Here is a 17673-nt window from a genome sequence, read left to right as displayed (position 1 = left end):
TAGCTCCCGTTAAATGCTATTTATTCACTCGCTGTTGCTTGCCTAACTTCTTGTAAATTTCTGCTAAGCTCTGCTTACCTCTCTATATACAAGAAAAGCCTTTTTCTGTTTGATTTTAAAATACTTGCAGATTTCTCAGCTCTGAGTGTTCTCCCTATTGTATTAGTTTTTTTTTTTTTTTTAATAGTCTTTCCTTATGTAAGCCTGGATTTGCTTTTATTTGAAGCAAAGTGTTAATAATTCTATAATTACATCAGCTATCAATATCAGCATCAAGTCTATCCAGACAAAAATGAAACCAAGAATTAAACAATATTATCATGGACTTGGACAAGACAGGTAGGTAATCTGGATATTTTTGTGAATTTATGAAAGTGCTTTTTAAAAGATACTTTTTATAAGCTGAGTTCTAAAGTGAAAGAAATGCAAAAATTCATCAGTTAAAAATTAACATTTGGCTGCATATCAAGGAAAATTTTCTTAGAATTATAAATTACTTAACTTTTGTGAGCTTTCACTTTAGTAGAATCACATTATTTTCATTTTATTTATATTTCATTTGTTTAAACATAAATAGGCATCTTTAAGAAAAAACTCAGTTCAATTTATATTAGAGAATACAAATATAAATGCTTCACAATTTTGAGTGTCATCATTGTACAGGGACCATGCTAGTTTTCTCATTCCTATTTTACTATATGTGCTGCCATGCCAGTACCTCTTTCTTTCTTTCTCTCTCTCTCTCTCTCTCTCTCTCTCTCTCTCTCTCTCTCGCTCTCTCTCGCTCTCTCCCTCTCTCTCTCTCTTTCTCTTTTTTTTAATAGAAGACCATCTGGAATCAATACACCCATGCTTCAAGACCTATATGAGAGGTCTGTAGTGCTCCAGTGGTTCTCCTCTTTAATATGATAATTCTAGGTATTACCCCATATAGCCATCAGATTAGGAATAAATATAGTATTTTAAGAAAGATGAATTTATTGCCACAGAAGGTTTGTGTAATAAAAAAGATGGTGAAAGAAAATGTTGACTTTTTGATGGATTTCAGTTGTGTAAATGGATTTAGCTACTTTACATGAGGCAACAGTCCTCGGCTTACTAAATTAATATTAGTAATTTTATTACTTGAAAATTCAGTATATCAATTAAACAAATATATTTTCTGATAATGAATGTTTAACGACAACATTGAATTTTAGAAGTCTTGGAAATGCAAATACAATGAAAAGAAAAAAAATACTTTCAGTTACTTTTTCTATTGTTTTGTTTTTATTAGCCTTTTTCTTAATGTTCCACTAGATGATAAATCTATATTATTATTTTGTGACTTAGTATAATCTTTATGTACATAGGGGAGCAAAATTTTGCCAATCCAAAATGTGTCTCTTTGGCATGAAGATGATTTTAGGATGATTATTTTGAAGAATCGAAAGACTCAGGATTTTTTTTTTACTTTACCTCCCCCTTTTACTTCCTAAAATAATTTAGTTAGGGAGCCTGTACCAGGAAGAGAGTTATTACCAAAGATGACTTCTTTTACATCAGACAGTCTTCTTTGCATGATATGGCACACATTTGTTTATCAAACATTTACTCTTCTCATCTCCCTGTGAACTGTCTTTCTCTCCTTTGAAAAGTCAAATCCCTACCCTCTTCTTCTTAGCCCAGGAAGACACATCTTATAACCCTACATATAACCCATTAGACAATATAACCCATTGTCTAACTGTATGTGGGCCTCATATATTTATAGAGCGCCTATTCCTAGGAAGTTAAATTTTGTATTTCTCCTATTAATCTGTCTTATATTAATTTAATTATTATACCAGCCAAAGAACCTAGAAGATTAGAAGGAAACTTTTTCTTCCCTGACAAGTATTATTTGTATCAAACCAATAATTTTATAATAATAACAGAAAAAAACCCCAGAGTCCATTGCTAATGGACAAATAATTAGAAAAACAATATTACATTCATTCATGGGTCTTTGATTTCAATGCATAGCTAAATAGGAAGCATGAAGAAAGACACTAGAAAAATGTTTTACAAAGTTTACAAGTGATCAGTTAGTATAATCCCAGTATAAAACAAATGCACCAAATTGCGTGAATATTTCTCAAATGACATGCTAGTAATTTTCTCACTTTCTCTAAATGGCTTTATGTCATGTGGAACTATTCCAACTCATTTACATCCATGACTTCATCACTGGTAATGATTTACATATTGCTTAATCAAATATTTATTTTCTTTTGAAAGTATGGCCAGAAATAAGTTTAAATATTTGTCTCATAGTTTATTTTCTTATATTTCAAAAGAACACTTGACAAAAAATAAGTGAAAGCTTCTTAAGTGTAAGTTATATTAAAAGTTAAACTATTCAAATTCATTAGTGATTCAGTGAGTCATTCATAAAAATCATACACTGTGGTTTGATCTTCATTTTAGTTTTCTAACTTTGTTTAACAATAGGAGCAGCTCTTCCAAATGTGAAGTCATGGTGTTCTAAACCATCTGTATTTCTATTAATTGTAAAATAAGGAAAAGTTAAGGTATTTGCTTATAGATATAGATGTATTGCACTGTCACCTTTAAATCTAACTAAATGACACTTATTTTGGTCAGTTAATTCACTGGGAGGTATTGAGAGCTTTGTAGATCAATCAGTTATTATCCCAAATTAATTCAAGGAGTTTTACAAAAGGAAAAGGCACCATTTACCATTCTCTTTGCAGGAAAAACTTGAGCTTAAGTGGATACTCTGATTAGGAGATCAGTAAACGTGTGTAATAATAAATGAAGACAAGTCTTTATTTAACCTAATTTCAGGACACAGCAGTGCTTTCTTATATTGCCATAATGCCAAGATTAGCAATGAATGTTGTTTAAGTAGGAATTATTTCCAAGTATAAGTTAGATCCTTGGTAGTCCACAAGCGACAGCTGGAAAATGATTAAAACTGCAAAATTTCATATTAAACTTATTTAAACTTATATTAAAAAAACCTTCCCTCAAAACTATGGCATTAGAATCTACATTTTAATGAGAACTTAGGTCATCTGTATAGACACTGAAATATGAGACGCACCAGGTTATATAACCTTCATGAGGGATGCTTTAAAAGGAAACGTCTTATCAAATCTGTCATTTTTTAAAAAGCCCTTCCCAATATTGAGGCCATATGGGATTCTCTGGAAAGGTAAAGGAAACAACTTTTAAATTTCCACCTAATCTGCCTGTCCCTTGTCCTGTCACCTCTGTTATTTGAGGGAAAACACTTGTTTAATAATTTAATCCTCTTAATTGGCTTTTTGTCTAAGGAAATCAGATTTAAAAATATAAACGTATTCTTCATTTTCTGTCATTTCCAAAGTATAGACAAATCTTAGGGAGAAGCTACAAAAAACACTTAAATAACAATCAAGTTAGTCAGGTAGACTTTGCTTTTAATGCAAAAATATAAATCAACCAATTTATCTAATGTGCAGTGAATTTCAAAATTCAGTGACTTTTTTGTTAACATTGGCTTATAGTGCACTCTCTCATACCTCTTCCTGGTTCTCCATCCCCGATACTATTATCCTACTTTAAACCATAATCATTTATCATCTGAATTCGTACAATACTTCCTAACTAGTTTCTGAATTTTCACATTTGTTCCCTCTAACCCATTTTCTATAGTGTAGCCAAAGTAAAATTTCTGAAGAAGAAAATGATTATTTTGCTTGAAACCCTTCAAAAGTTTTCATTTTTAGGGAAAAAAAAAGTTCAAATGTTTTTCTAGCTGACAGTGAATATCCCTAGTAATCATATTTTTGTTCTATGTTTGCCTCCTTTCTTCATGTGTCTCCTTGTATTCACACTCCACACTCAAGGTGTATTGAGTGCCTGTCACTTTCCCAAGTATACCCTCTTAGCTTTGCTTTTGAGTATTTAACACTTTCTTTATCTATACAGATGCTCCTGGATTTATTATAGGGTTTCTTCCCAATAAACCCATCCTAAGTTGAAAATATTGTAACTCAAAAATACATTTAGTACACCTAACCTATCAAACATCACATCTTCGCCTAGCTTGCCTGAAATATAGTCTAGCCTACTGTAAGCTTAGAATACTTACATGGGCCTACAGTTGGGCAAAATCATCTGACACAAAGCCTATTTTATAATAAAGTGTTGAATATCTCATGTAATTTATTGACTACTGTATTGAAAGAGTAAAAAACCAAATGACTATATGGCTACACACCGTTAAACACTGGGCCTAAAGAATGTTTGAAGCATTGAACTAAAACAAAAAGCTGACATCGTAGTACTCTGTAGAGTACAGGTCGTTTACCCTCATGATCACATGACTGACGGAGCTGCAGTTTGCTCCCACTGCCCAGCATAAGGAGAGAGTATCATACCACATATTGCTAGCCCATGAAAAGAGCAAAATTCAAAATTTGATGTACAGTATTTACTGACTATGTATCGCTTTGGCACCATTGCAAAGTCAAAAAATCTTAAGTCAAACCATTGTAAGTCAGAGACTGTTTCTATAGCACAGAGTTGCATTTCTTTTCATCCTAAGTGCAACTTGAATTGGGAAGCCAGCTCATCCCCAAATGTTTCTCCTATGGGTTCCCATAGCACCCTGCATTTTCTACCTTTGTCCATACAACATTGTGTCACCCAATTACTTGCAAAACTTCTTTAAATTGTAATTTTAACTTCTTATAGCCGATTACCTCTTAGAAATAAAACTGAACTTTCTGTTAAAAATTGTTTCATTTAGGAGATTAAATGACAATAAAATAGGAATCAGCTAAACTACATTGATAAGAAATGAATAGGAAGTTGGGGAGCTGGATTACACACCAAAAGAGGGGGAAATACCAAAATGAAAATAGAATTATTGTCTGGAGCTAGACTTTATGTGGAAATTTAAGTTAGAGATCTGATTTGCAGAGTGGCCAAAATAATTGATATAAATTAACTGATAAAGAACATAGTTTTTGCTAAATGATGATTTTTTTATATTCACTTGTAAGTTGTACAGTGCAGACTACTTTTCTATTTTCCAGACTTCTGATATATGCTACTGTGGGAATGATGTTAGGAAAATTTGCATTCATTGGCTAATGTTATCTTTTATCTGTTAACTTTTTGTTCCCCCCACATGAGACACTGCATGTGGGGTTTCCTCCCATGAGAGACTGCATGTGAGGTGATGGTAAGCTTAGGGATAAGAGAACTTCTTCCTCATCTCTTTCCCGGCAGGAGAGATATGGAAGAATGTTCCTTTCTGTCTGTTTTACCTGCATCGGCAGACGAGGTAGAAAAAGTAAGTAAGTTGTATCAGAATGATGTGACCGGCATGTTGCCAGGCTTTGGAAGGCCTTGGGCCAATGGTCCCAGGTGAGAACAGTAAGTGTTGTTTGTCGAATGAACTGGCCCTTCAGCCAGAAAAGCAATATTCTTATGATAGTAACTGCCGAACCCTCCCGGAACTGGTCATTCCCGGAGGAAGAGGCAAGAACAAGGAGCTTGGGTCTAAGGTACATCTGAAAAAAAATATGTAAGACACACCTCAGTTGGCAGTGTAATGTTGTGATTAGTCATTGGTGATTTTTCATCACTGTAACAATTGGGAAACTTCCAGTAACATGCAGCTCACAACACCAGGAGACGCCCTGACTTCCAGCCGCGGACCTAGTGAGGTCTGGCTGATTCCCGACCTCTCCAGTGTTGCTCCCCACAGTTAGCCTTCGTGAGAACTGGTTAACTTTTTGAAAACTTGTGTGCAGCTTGCAGCTTACAGCATCAGGAGATGTCCTAACTCCCAGCAACAACAACAACAACGACAGCAATGGTAACAGCAGCAACATTTTTGAGAACTTGTTAGCATTTTAGAAACTTGCATGCAGCTTGCAGCATTGGGAGATACCCTAACTTCCAGCAGCAACAGGAACAATAACAACAATAGCAGCAACATTTTTGAGAACTAGCAAGCAGCCTTGGGAGATGCCTCAGCTTTCCCAGCCGCAGACCTGACAAGGTTTTGATTTCTGACTTTTCCAGTACTGTTTTTCCTATGGTTTGGTGAGCTTTTGGCATCTACTATACTATAGAATTTATTTATTTATTACTGTTTTCGGATACTCTTTATTGATGTTATTTGTGTATTTAGCCAAGTGATTTTTGATAGATCGTAAACATATTTTGAGACCTCTTAAAATTATATGTATGTATACTCCTTTGACATGACATTGTTATCAATGTATATAGTTTAGTCTTAACCACCTTTACTTTCTGTCATTGGCACCTTGTTTGAATTGCCTTTGTCTTTTGCTATTGCATATTGCTAACTAAATTGATTATATATTGCTAAATAAATAAATTAATTCCTCTCTAGCATGTTCCTCCCTCTTTTTCCCCCCACTTGTCATTACAGCTTACATCCACTGATAAGAGCTATATTTTACAACTTAATTGGCAAGAAGCTAGGACGAAACAGTTGTAAAAGTGAGATGCATGAATGAGCAGGACGATCTTGGAAGCAGAAGTGGGAACAAGAACTTAAGGGAGAGATAACTCATATAGTGCTTGGAAAAGGTGTTGAGTTTTCCATAAGACATACCTTAGGAAACTCAAATAAATTTCATTAAATCTCAAAAGACAGTGTAACCTGATTTAACCATTGCTGTATTCTCCAATAGGCTTGTTTTCAATTGTAATTTCAGTTGACATTTAGTACCTTTCCTGGACTCTGGAAGCTGTAGAATAAACACTGTAAAATAAGTAAATGATTGGATTCACATATAAAGGAATTCATATTTAAGGAACATCTTACATCTCAGCTATGAATAAGCTTATCTTTGTTCTTGTGGTTAGAATTTACGTTCCCACAGGGAGAGGATTTTGTAGCTCCCCTACCACTACAACCCCTGCACCTAGAAGAACGCTTGGCTATCTATAGTGCTATAGTAATAATTATTAAATGAATGAGTGGAAGAATTACCCTTCCTAACTCATCAAATTATAGATTCTTCACTGATAAGCACTAGGAGGAGTGTGAAAAAAAATTGAGAAAACCCCACCCAAGAGCTGGGAAGGTTTCAGATAGAAGAAAAATAATAACAATACAGAACAGCAATTGCAATAATTGCTTACTTTCCTTCTCATTACTGTGTTTCCCCCAAAATAAGACCTACCCTAAAATAAGCCCAAGTTAAGATCGTCAGCCAGATGGATGCATTTAGTATACTATGACGATGTCCCATAAGAAGATAACATGACTGTTTTTGAACAAATGTACATTGTTATACATGAAAAAAATAAGACATCCCTTGAAAATATGCCCTGATGTGTCTTTTGGAGCAAAATTTAATATAAGACCTGGTCTTATTTTCGGGGAAACATGGTACATGCAGACTATGTAACAGCAACTGACTTTGAGGTGTTTGAGGAAGCACATAGCACAGGGAGATGCTTAGAATGTGCGTCTGGCACAGCTAGGGATTACATTTTTTTCAGTCAGAAACCAAATATGTCCTGGCACCTAGATTTTTGCAGAACTTATCTTGCTTTAGGGACATGGAAAATTAAAAAAAAAAAAAATATGTCAAATGCATGTAATGTTAATGAACACTTATAAGGTTGTGATTTTCTGGGATCCTTGATTTCTGTGTGGAACAAACAGAATTAATTGGGTTTTGATTTATTTGATTTTAATTAATGCTGAAAGAGTAAGGAGGAGAGTGCCAACTATCTATATTTTGATAGGTTGGAGTAGAACCAGCTACACAATTTGTGGGGCCCAGTGCAAATATAAATGCAGACTGCTTGTTCAAAAATTATTAGGGATTTCAAGATATCAACAGTAGAGTATTAAACCCAATATGAGCCCTTTGACATGCAAGCCGGTGACACTGGTCCTAATTGGGAGTAATGTCAAGTGAGATAGGATGTCCTAAAATAGCAACCTATGCTTTTTTGAGGAAATGTTTTTGACACAGAAGCTATTTACCTAAGAACCTAGTTTAATAATAGTTTAATATTATATTTTTCTTTGCATTAACTTTCTTTAATACTGAATTCAATTGTACCTCTCGTCCTTGGAAATGGAAACATTGGAGTCGTTATTAGACACTAGCAGATATTAACTTTATCCTCGGCCTCAGGGTTCCTTGAAGAGCAAAACAATGAAGGATAGGTAGTTAACTTTCATTAACCAATTAGTATGTGCTAGATAACTGCAGTTATATACTCACTAATCCTACAGTGAAATCTTTGTTCTCATCATAGGTTCATGTGTAATAAAGAAATAATTAATAAAATGAAGGAACTCATGAAAGGATCACATTATTAATAGGTAGCTAATTAAGAATCAACATCCATCTTTGTTTTCTATGAGGAGGGAGAAGCTTTCTGGTTCTTCCTCTAACACATCATTGTAGCCATCTCTTCTTTTCCTACTATCTCCGAATGGAAGAAAAGTGACTAAGATGATTGATTAGAGCCCAGGGAATTAACTGTATATTTAAAAACAAAAAACAAAAAACAACAACTATATATTTCTAACTTATTCCTTGTGATATGAAGTTATTAGGCTGGTGCAAAAGTATTTGAGGTTTTTGCAATTATTTTTAACCTTTTAAGCCACAATTACTTTTGTACCAACCTAATGTTATTTTTACTTATTTTTAATTCATTCTCTCTCTCTCTCGCTCTTTCTGTCATGTTTGACACCTTTCTCTGTTATTGTATCCAGTGTTTTCAGCTAGAAGAATGGAACAATTTGCAGGTTAGTATTTAAGACTGTTGAGTCTTTACTTATAGCATTTAATCTCATCCTTAGATTCCAACATCTTAGAGGTACAGTAGCCATATAGCTTCTCAATTGGCATGATTTGTACTCAAGTTACCATCTATTAGGTTGGTGCAAAAGTAATTGCAGTTTAGAAGGTTAAAAATAATTGCAAAAACCACAGTTACTTTTGCATCAATCTAATAAAATTCACCAGTGATGTTTGACAACTCACTGCCTCTGTGTCTGTTATCACATCCATAAAGTAGGAGATACCGATTTCACAATTTTGTTTTCAGGATTAAATGAGGCAATGAGTGCCTAACTGCAAAGTCTACTCTACTTGAAACAAACAACACTGACGATAACAATTAGTAAAAGTTCTGTCTATATCAGGGTTCTCTAGAGAAATAGAACCAATAGGATGATATTTATTGACTGATAGGGTTACGGAAACCAAAAATTCTCACATTCTGCAGTCAGCAAGCCGGAGAAACAAAAAAGCTCGTGGTGTAATTCAGTCCAAGGCCTATGGTCTGAAAAAAGGGGCCACGGCTCTATGTCCTGGAGTCTGAAGTCCTGAGAACCAGGAGAGCCAATGTGTGAGGGTAGGAAAAGATGGACGTCCCAGCTTAAGTAGAAAGAGATAATTTGCCTTTCCTTCACATTTTTATTCTGGCCCTCAATGGCTTGGATGATGGTTGCCAACACTGGAGAGAGTTAATCTCTTTATTCCATCTACTGAATCAAATGCTAATCTCTTCCCATAACACCCTCACAAGCACACCCAGAGATATTTTAGCAGCTATCTGGGCATACCTTAGCCCAGCCAAACCAGCACATAAAATTAACCATCACAAGTTTAAACGCACATTTTTAATTAATTAATTTATTTATTTTTGGGGTGGTGGTGGAACTAAACACATATATTGATAAAAATAAATAACTTGAAAAGTATTCATTAGAAAATTGCATCATATATGATTATTGTAAAACTGTATAGAATAAGATTATTAAAGTGAGTTTTGAAAATCTTATAAAAAAGATTAAGAGTGGCATACCATTTTTCTGAATAGTCTGAATAGTCTGATTAGAGTAGTCAATTCTATTAGGAAAGCAAGGCCTTTTCAACTACAAAATATTTTTGGAAAAATTTTATCGACTTGATATCCATAAAAAGCTATTTTTGGTCATCTATGACAAAATTTGGCAAATGTTTTAGTTTCTTATGTCTTTTTAAAAACTAAAAGTGTGAAATTAACCATCATTCAATGAATGTGTTTCTATGAAGACTGAGATAAACAACGTATATAAACTACTTTCTAATAATTCAGCTTATTCAAGGACAAGAGTTTTGGAGGCTTAGTGCTTCTTTAAGAACTTAAAATGTGTCAAGCATGCATTAGAAAACACAAGGTACAACTAAATCATGGCTAAATTTTTACCAAGAGTTTGATATGTCCATATTCTATCTTGGTGAGTAAAAGGTAACTCATGTGTTTTACGGAAGATACATGTAGGTAGTATTATTGATAAACTGTTCTGTAAATTTAGGACTATGAGCTGAATTTTCCTTCAGAGAGCCAGCTAGTTCATTTTTATGGGGACATAGGATACAGGGATGTATGTGGTTAGACAACATATATTATTTTTTCCCTGAAAAAAAGAGTTTTTATGTTAGTTAAGTACTTAGACATGTGCCGTTTGAGATCCAAAGTTCAGCCCCATTAATCTTAGAACAGACCATCTGGAACGAAAGATATTTATGAACAGGTGTGATAAATTGACCATTATGGCTATACAGGAGTAAGAGAGTAGTAGAAAACTGCTTTCAAGTAGAACTATGTCTTGATGGATATTTCAGAATAAATTTAGAGACTTAAGAGTGTCTAAATAAGTTTGTCAGCTAGATGAGGCAACTTAAGAGTATCTACTTAAATTTTGGCAAATGTCAAATTAGTTTTTTCAATTCTGAATATTTAGTTGATTTTTTTACAGTACATATTTGACACACTATTTCTGAAGGTCTCATTTCTTTATAAAATAAAAACATCTGTATCAGAGAATAATGCATATGTCTTCTCACTATTGTGGTAGGTTTAGATATAGCAATCCTTTTTAGCAAGCGTTTATTTTACATACATCTCATTTTTTCAAGGAAAAATAATAATACTTTTTTTGAGGAATTTCTTTTTATCTTAATGCATGGAGGGGTCATTGGTTAGATGGACTGTTTTATTTTCCCCACAGTATCATTGTCCACAGTGCCCAGGTGCTGGGAAAAACCAGCCCATCCATGTCCATGCAGAATTTGAAGTCAGACGTAGAATGGAGGAAGCAAACCAGCAAATTAAAAGTATAAATATGGAAACACTTGCAATTCAGGAATATACAAATTGCCATTGAAGCACAGAGGTTTCTGTAAAGATGGGTTTCCTGAGCAAAAAAAAATATGTGCCATACTTTTTCTTCTCCTTCACTTTCCAAATTCAATTTATTAACTTTGTTTTTCTTTCTATATACATCTTGAGTCCCGTGAACATTTCTTCATTTCAATTTTCAACCTTCATTGGGGATGAGGGTTGTGTAGATTTTCAGAATATGAGCTCAGAAGTCAGAGAGCCAGAGATCAAATCATACCTCTTTCACTTAACAGATACTTTATTTGGGGAAAGTCATTTAAACCCACAGTGTTTAGAGCCTCTCACTAGCAAACCAAGACTGAAAAAAAAAAAAAAAAAGATATACTCAAAACAGTTAAGTCTAAAAGAAGTGCATCATTTAAGCATCCACCAAATAACTGATTGCAATTAGTGTTAATTTTTCTGTATTATTGCTGCCGCTTTTTATTTGTTTTATACTCTCAGATCCCATTCTTACTTATCATTCACCAATTAACTGGACTTGTTTTGATAAAATGTAAATGTGATCATTCCATTTATCTACTTACAGCTCTTTAGGAACTCCCATTTGCTTTCAAGATGATGTCCTAATGTTTTTTGAGAGCATGTTAATCATTTCATCCTGAGGACCTTGTTTATATATCTGGTTTTATGCCTATCCGGTAATGCACTCATCTCCTAACTGTTGTCCTTCTCTCTACCTTTCAAATCCACTCCTGGTACTGCAGATTCTGGGCAGAACAAACTACTTACATTCAATTCTTTAAATTGGCAATGCTTGTTTTTCTCTCTGTCCTGAGTCCTGAAGTTGCAGAATTCTCATCACTCTCTCCACTTTCTACTCACCTCCCTTCTTTCTCCTGGCAAACTGAGGGATACTTCCTCCAATAAGCTGTCCCAATTGTATCCCTCAAATATACTGTTTCCTTCTCTGCCTGCCCCTCCTGTGTGATGCCTGGGCTACCCCAAATCATAGCATAGAATCACAGTATACAGGGATTTCCAGGTTCTTTGTCAGTTCACTGTGTGGTATTTGAAATCAGAACAAGAATCATTATTATATGTTAGGCCATATATACCGGGGGTGCCAAAAAATGTATATGCATTTTAAGAGGTTTTATCTATGTATTACTTTTCAAAGTTGAATTGAATTATGGTAGCAATGTGTAGTATGATGTTCGCTCAAAGATGGCATTAATCAAATGAATGCTAGCATCACCATGCAACAGGCAGGACACTCAAAGAAAATGGCAGAAACCCAGTTGTCATTTGAGGAGGGCAAGACCATTTTTAAGTGGTATTTGAAATTCAAGAATGTTGTGGAAGTATGACAGTGGAGGCGTGAGTATGCAACAGACCCTCCAACATGTCTAACACTGCACACATTTGTGATAAATTTGAGAGGCACGGTACTATATGTGATGGGCACAAGGGAAGATCCAGGAGGCCTTGCACAGCAACAAGTCTGCTTCTTCTGCTGTGGTGTTGGAACAGTTTACATGCTCACCACAGAAGTCTACCAAACAATGTGCAGGAGAGAGGAATTAGCAGAACAAGCATTTGATACATTCTTAAAACACCAAAAGGGAAAGTTTTCATACAGATTATTATGTGCACGGCATGAAGATGACCCTCATTAAGTGGTGCAGTATTGTGAGTGGTTCCAAAACATGGTACGAGGCAATGAGGAGTTTGTGGGGAAAAGAGTTTGGTCTGATGAAGCATAGTTTAAATTGAAGGGAACAGTGAAACAGCATAATTGTGTGTATTGGGCTCTAGAAAATCCACATATTCATGTGGAAAAGAGAAGTCCATTTACCAGGCCTTAACGATTGGTGTAGACTGTCATTAAGGGGCCTAATTGGACCATTCTCTTTTGAAGGTACTGTTACTGGTCAAGTGTACCTAGCCATGCTACACACATGCATTTTACCTGCAATTCATACTCTGTTTGGGCATAATCCATTTTACTTCCAACAAAATGGTGGCCTACCGCATTTCCACCAAGACGTGAGAGCTTACTCTGAAGAAAATTTGCCAGGATATTTGATAGGACAAAGAAGTTCGGTTGAGTTTCTCCCACATTCTCCTGACTGAACACCCCTTGACTTCTACCTATGGGGTACCTTAAAGGATGTGATGTGCCATAGAAAACCAGCTACACTGGCAGTACTTTGGGAAGAAAATGAAACAGCATGTGCAGCTATCCCAGTGGACACTTGGGTCAACATTGCTCAAGCAGTAGTTCGCCATAATCAGAAGTGTCTGGACGCTGATGGTAACCACTTTGAGCACCTCTTGTAATTGCAGAAGTCAAACGTGACTTGTACTCATCTTTTGTCATTGGTATACATTGAGTATTACAATTAATACAGCTTTTTTCTTTCTTAAAGTGTGTATACATTGTTTTGGCATCCCTGGTGTATGTGTGTGTGTGGTTTGTGTGTGTGTGTGTGTGTGTGTACCGTGTTTCCCCAAAAATAAGACCTAGCCGGACCATCAGCAATAATGCATCTTTCGGAGCAAAAATTAATATGACCCAGTCTTATGTTACTATAATATAAGACTGGGTCTTTAATATAAAATAATATAATATAATATAATAATGTAATATAATATAATATAATACAATACCAGGACTTATATTAATTTTTGCTCCAAAAGATGCATTATAGCTGATGGTCCAGCTAGGTCTTATTTTCAGGGAAACGTGAGATATATATATATATATATATATATATATATATATGACATGTAATATATATGTGTATATATATATATGACATATAATATATGTGTGTGTGTGTGTGTGTATATATATATATATATATATATATATATATATAATACCTCAGGAGAGAGAGCAGATCAATCAGAAATATAAACCTATGAATATACATGAATCATAAAAAAAGTGTTACATATTCAGAAGCCACAGTATGCTGTAATACATTACTATTTTTTTATGTTCTTGTTTTGCAAAATCAAGCCCTGCTATTGAAATGTATGTATATTTATATAATTATATGATTGTGTGGAGTGATAGTGTGGCATATTGGGAAAATTAAGTCTGCATTGTAAATGTGGCTTATTGGATTGCAGTTGTTGATGTAAAATAGACTGCCTGGGTAACCTTGAACTATTTGGTTTATCTTATTACTTGTTTCCTCAATTTAACTTTGGAGAAGTAGGTTTTTGAACTTCCCCCCCTAAATTACTACCCATTATGAGCTAAACTGTGCCTCTCCCAAATTCATAAATTAAAGCCCTAATCACCCATACCTCAGAATGTGACTATATTTGGAGATAGGGTCTTTAAAGAGGTGGTTAAATTAGAATGAGGCCTTTACAAGGGGACCTGATCCAAACTGACTGGTATCCTTCTAAGAAAAGAAAATTTGGACATACAAGAAGAGATACCAGGCATGCACACCCACAGAGAAAAAACACACAAAACAAAACAAAACAAAAAAACACATGAGAGCATAGTAAGCCAAGGAGAAGTGTCTCAGAAGAAACCAAACCTGCTGACACCTTCATCTTGGACTTATAGCCTCTAGAACTGTGAGGAAAATAAATTCTATCATTTAAACCATCCGGTCTGTGGTATTTTGTTTTGGCAGTACTAGCTTACTAATATGCTGGATAAAGTAATCATTGTCAAGAATCATGGTAGGCAGATTAATGCCCCCTCCCATAGATGTCCAAGCCGCGATCCCTGAACTGTGTGATTATGTTGCCTTACATGGCATACGAGACTTTGTAGGTATGTTCAAGGGATGAGCTTTGAAATCCTGATTGATGCAATCTAATTACATGAGCTTTTACAAGTAGAGAACCTTTCCTGGCTCAGAGAGATGAGAGGAAAGAAGGAGAGTTCCGATGCATGACAGTGATTCAATCCATCCTCGCCAGCTTTGAAGATGGAGGAAGGCAGCCATGAGCCCAGGAACACCGGCAGCCTGAAGAAGCTGAGAGCAGGCCTCAGCTGACAGCCAGCAAGGAGAAGCTGGTTTTAGACCAACCGTCACAAGAAACTGAATTCTGTCAACAATCCACATAAGGAGAAAATTCATAGTTCCTCCAGAAAGGGACATAGCCCTGACTATACTTTGATTTTAGTCCAATGAGACTTACATCTGATTCTGACCAACAGAACTGTACAATAACAAAATGTGTGTTGTCTTAAGCTACTGTTTATGATAAGTTTGTTACATCAGCAATAGAATCTTCAGAAAAGGGTCTCAAATCTTCAAAACAGGACTTCAGTGTGTTTATTGCATAGGTATGTCCTAAAAGCTATGAGCTTCCTTTAGTTTTTCATTTTTCAAATATAAATGACTGGCATCTTTTACAAACTACTCCGTGTGCTTATCACACAGTCTTTCATCCACAAAAAGGCTATAATTCCCCATTATCTTGTTGACAAGACTATAATTTGTTTCACACATCATTGTTCATTAAAATAATATATACCTGTGCCTTCTTTCCATTTCACTTCAAAGTCCAACTGCTAACAATTTAGGCTCAATTAATTTTAGTGAACGAAGAAGAACAGTTAAGAACTATACATGTTTTTTATCTTTGTAATTCATTTATGAAATTTACCAACTGTAAACCAATTATGAGAAAATGTTTTTAAAACATTGTCTAAAATTTAGTTATAGTGGGATTTAGTCTTATGTGAAAACAGAAAGACATTTAATCATTTTTAAGTTAAAAATTATATTTTAACATACTTAGCTCAAAACTGTAACTTCAATTTTTACTGTAGTATTTAATGTTAAATACAAAGTGCCTATATTACATGTTGACCTAATTCCCCTCTACTTGCAATAATTTTCCAAGTATAGTTTTTATATTTAAGAGGAAATTTTTTCTTAAAGTCATATAAAAATATTGGCCTTATTGATAAAATCACTTTTGTTTATGTACTATTACCCAGAAATACTTGTTATAATTGTATTTAATAAAAGAACAGATTATATGTGATTGTGATCATAGTTTGCTGACAGTGTTTCTATGTAACTTAAAGCAGAACAAGAGCAACATCGATCCATGTTTAGAGTTGGAGCCACTACGCACACAGCACAGGTTCCAGGGCTGTGAAATTTTGCACTTGAAATGCAACACTCACTAACACTATTTAACCGTGTTCTCCAGGGGAATTTTAACTACCTCGACAGCTGGTGGTGACAAATATTGCTAAAAATAAACCAAAAAGATTTCCTGGTTGCTAAAAGGTCAATTACATTGTTGAAACTAGACAATTCAACACAAAGAAATTATTCTAATGTATGTGTCACAAGCCATACTACAATTGCTTGAAAGTGAGAAGGAATCAAAGAAATGTGATCATAGGTACAAAGGATTTTAAATTTCATGGGTTTAGGGGAATAAAAGGCATGTTTTAAAGTCATATATTACGTTTCAAGGAAATGCCTTTGGGGAAATCATAAAATAGGCAAAGGAGACCAGGGAGGACATATTCACTATAGTTTGAATAAAAGGTGTGCTATCATGAGATATCAGCATATGAAAGAGAGTAGGAAGAATTTTCACTTAAAAGTAAAAACACAAACTTAAAAGCCATACTTGAACAGTAGAAAATTGCAACTAAAAGAAAAAGTGTCTCAGATTGAAGTATTAAATGTTAGTAGGTGTTCATCTGTCCTCAGGAAGTTTCAACGTATGGTTTTTGAAGTAGAAAAGAGTCGCTTTACTTAGAATATCCCATGCCCCTAATCCCTTTAAATATACAATATCTAATAAAAATCACATTTGTACTTGTAGCCTTCTATCTTGATGTTCTTTCTGTTTTTCTCTTTTTGGAGAGAAACACAGTATTCATCTCTACAGGGCTCAATAGTTTTTTAAATATAAAATATTCACAAAAAATTCTGTAAATTTAAAGATGTAATGTGTTTATGGACATGTACATATTAATCTAACAATAAAATAATGAGCATATACATATACATGTGCGTGTGTGTGTATACATATATATATGAGAGCATATAGAAGAAGTGTAATAAAAAAATAGAGTGAATGTTTAAATTGAAAAAAACATTTATTACAGACACATTGCCATTAATCCCCCTCACTTCAAACACACTTATCCCATCATTCTTGCCACTTCTGAAGCACATCTGGAGGACCTCTTTCATGAGTATCTTTAGTGGCTGCCTCCATGTCCTGAATCGATTCAAAATGTTTTCCTTTCATGGTCATTTTGATTTTGTGGAAGAGCCACAAGTTGCACAGTGCCAGATCTGGTGAAGAAGGTTTATGAGGACACAACGTAATGTTTGTATTTGACAGAAATTGCCCTATCAGAAGCGATGTGTGACACAGCATTGTCATGATGGAGGATGAAGTAAAGACGCAAAAGAGGACTCCCAGAACTGCTTCAGAAAGTGGCAAGAACAATGGGATAAGTGTGTTTAAGCAAGGCAGAGTATTTTGAGGGGGATTAAT

At 34.7% G+C, this 17673-nt stretch overlaps 1 pseudogene; it reads right to left on the bottom strand.

The window, feature by feature from the left end:
- Nucleotides 1–618: 618 nt before the first annotated feature.
- LOC141568053 (U6 spliceosomal RNA) lies at nucleotides 619–718 on the bottom strand (annotated as a pseudogene).
- Between the last annotated feature and the right edge of the window lie 16955 nt (nucleotides 719–17673).

The sequence above is a fragment of the Rhinolophus sinicus genome, chromosome 17, assembly GCF_057876585.1.
Source record: "Rhinolophus sinicus isolate RSI-liver-muscle chromosome 17, RSI-T2T, whole genome shotgun sequence".
NCBI classification, from domain to species: domain Eukaryota; kingdom Metazoa; phylum Chordata; class Mammalia; order Chiroptera; family Rhinolophidae; genus Rhinolophus; species Rhinolophus sinicus.
This window is presented reverse-complemented; position numbering and strand designations above follow the sequence as displayed.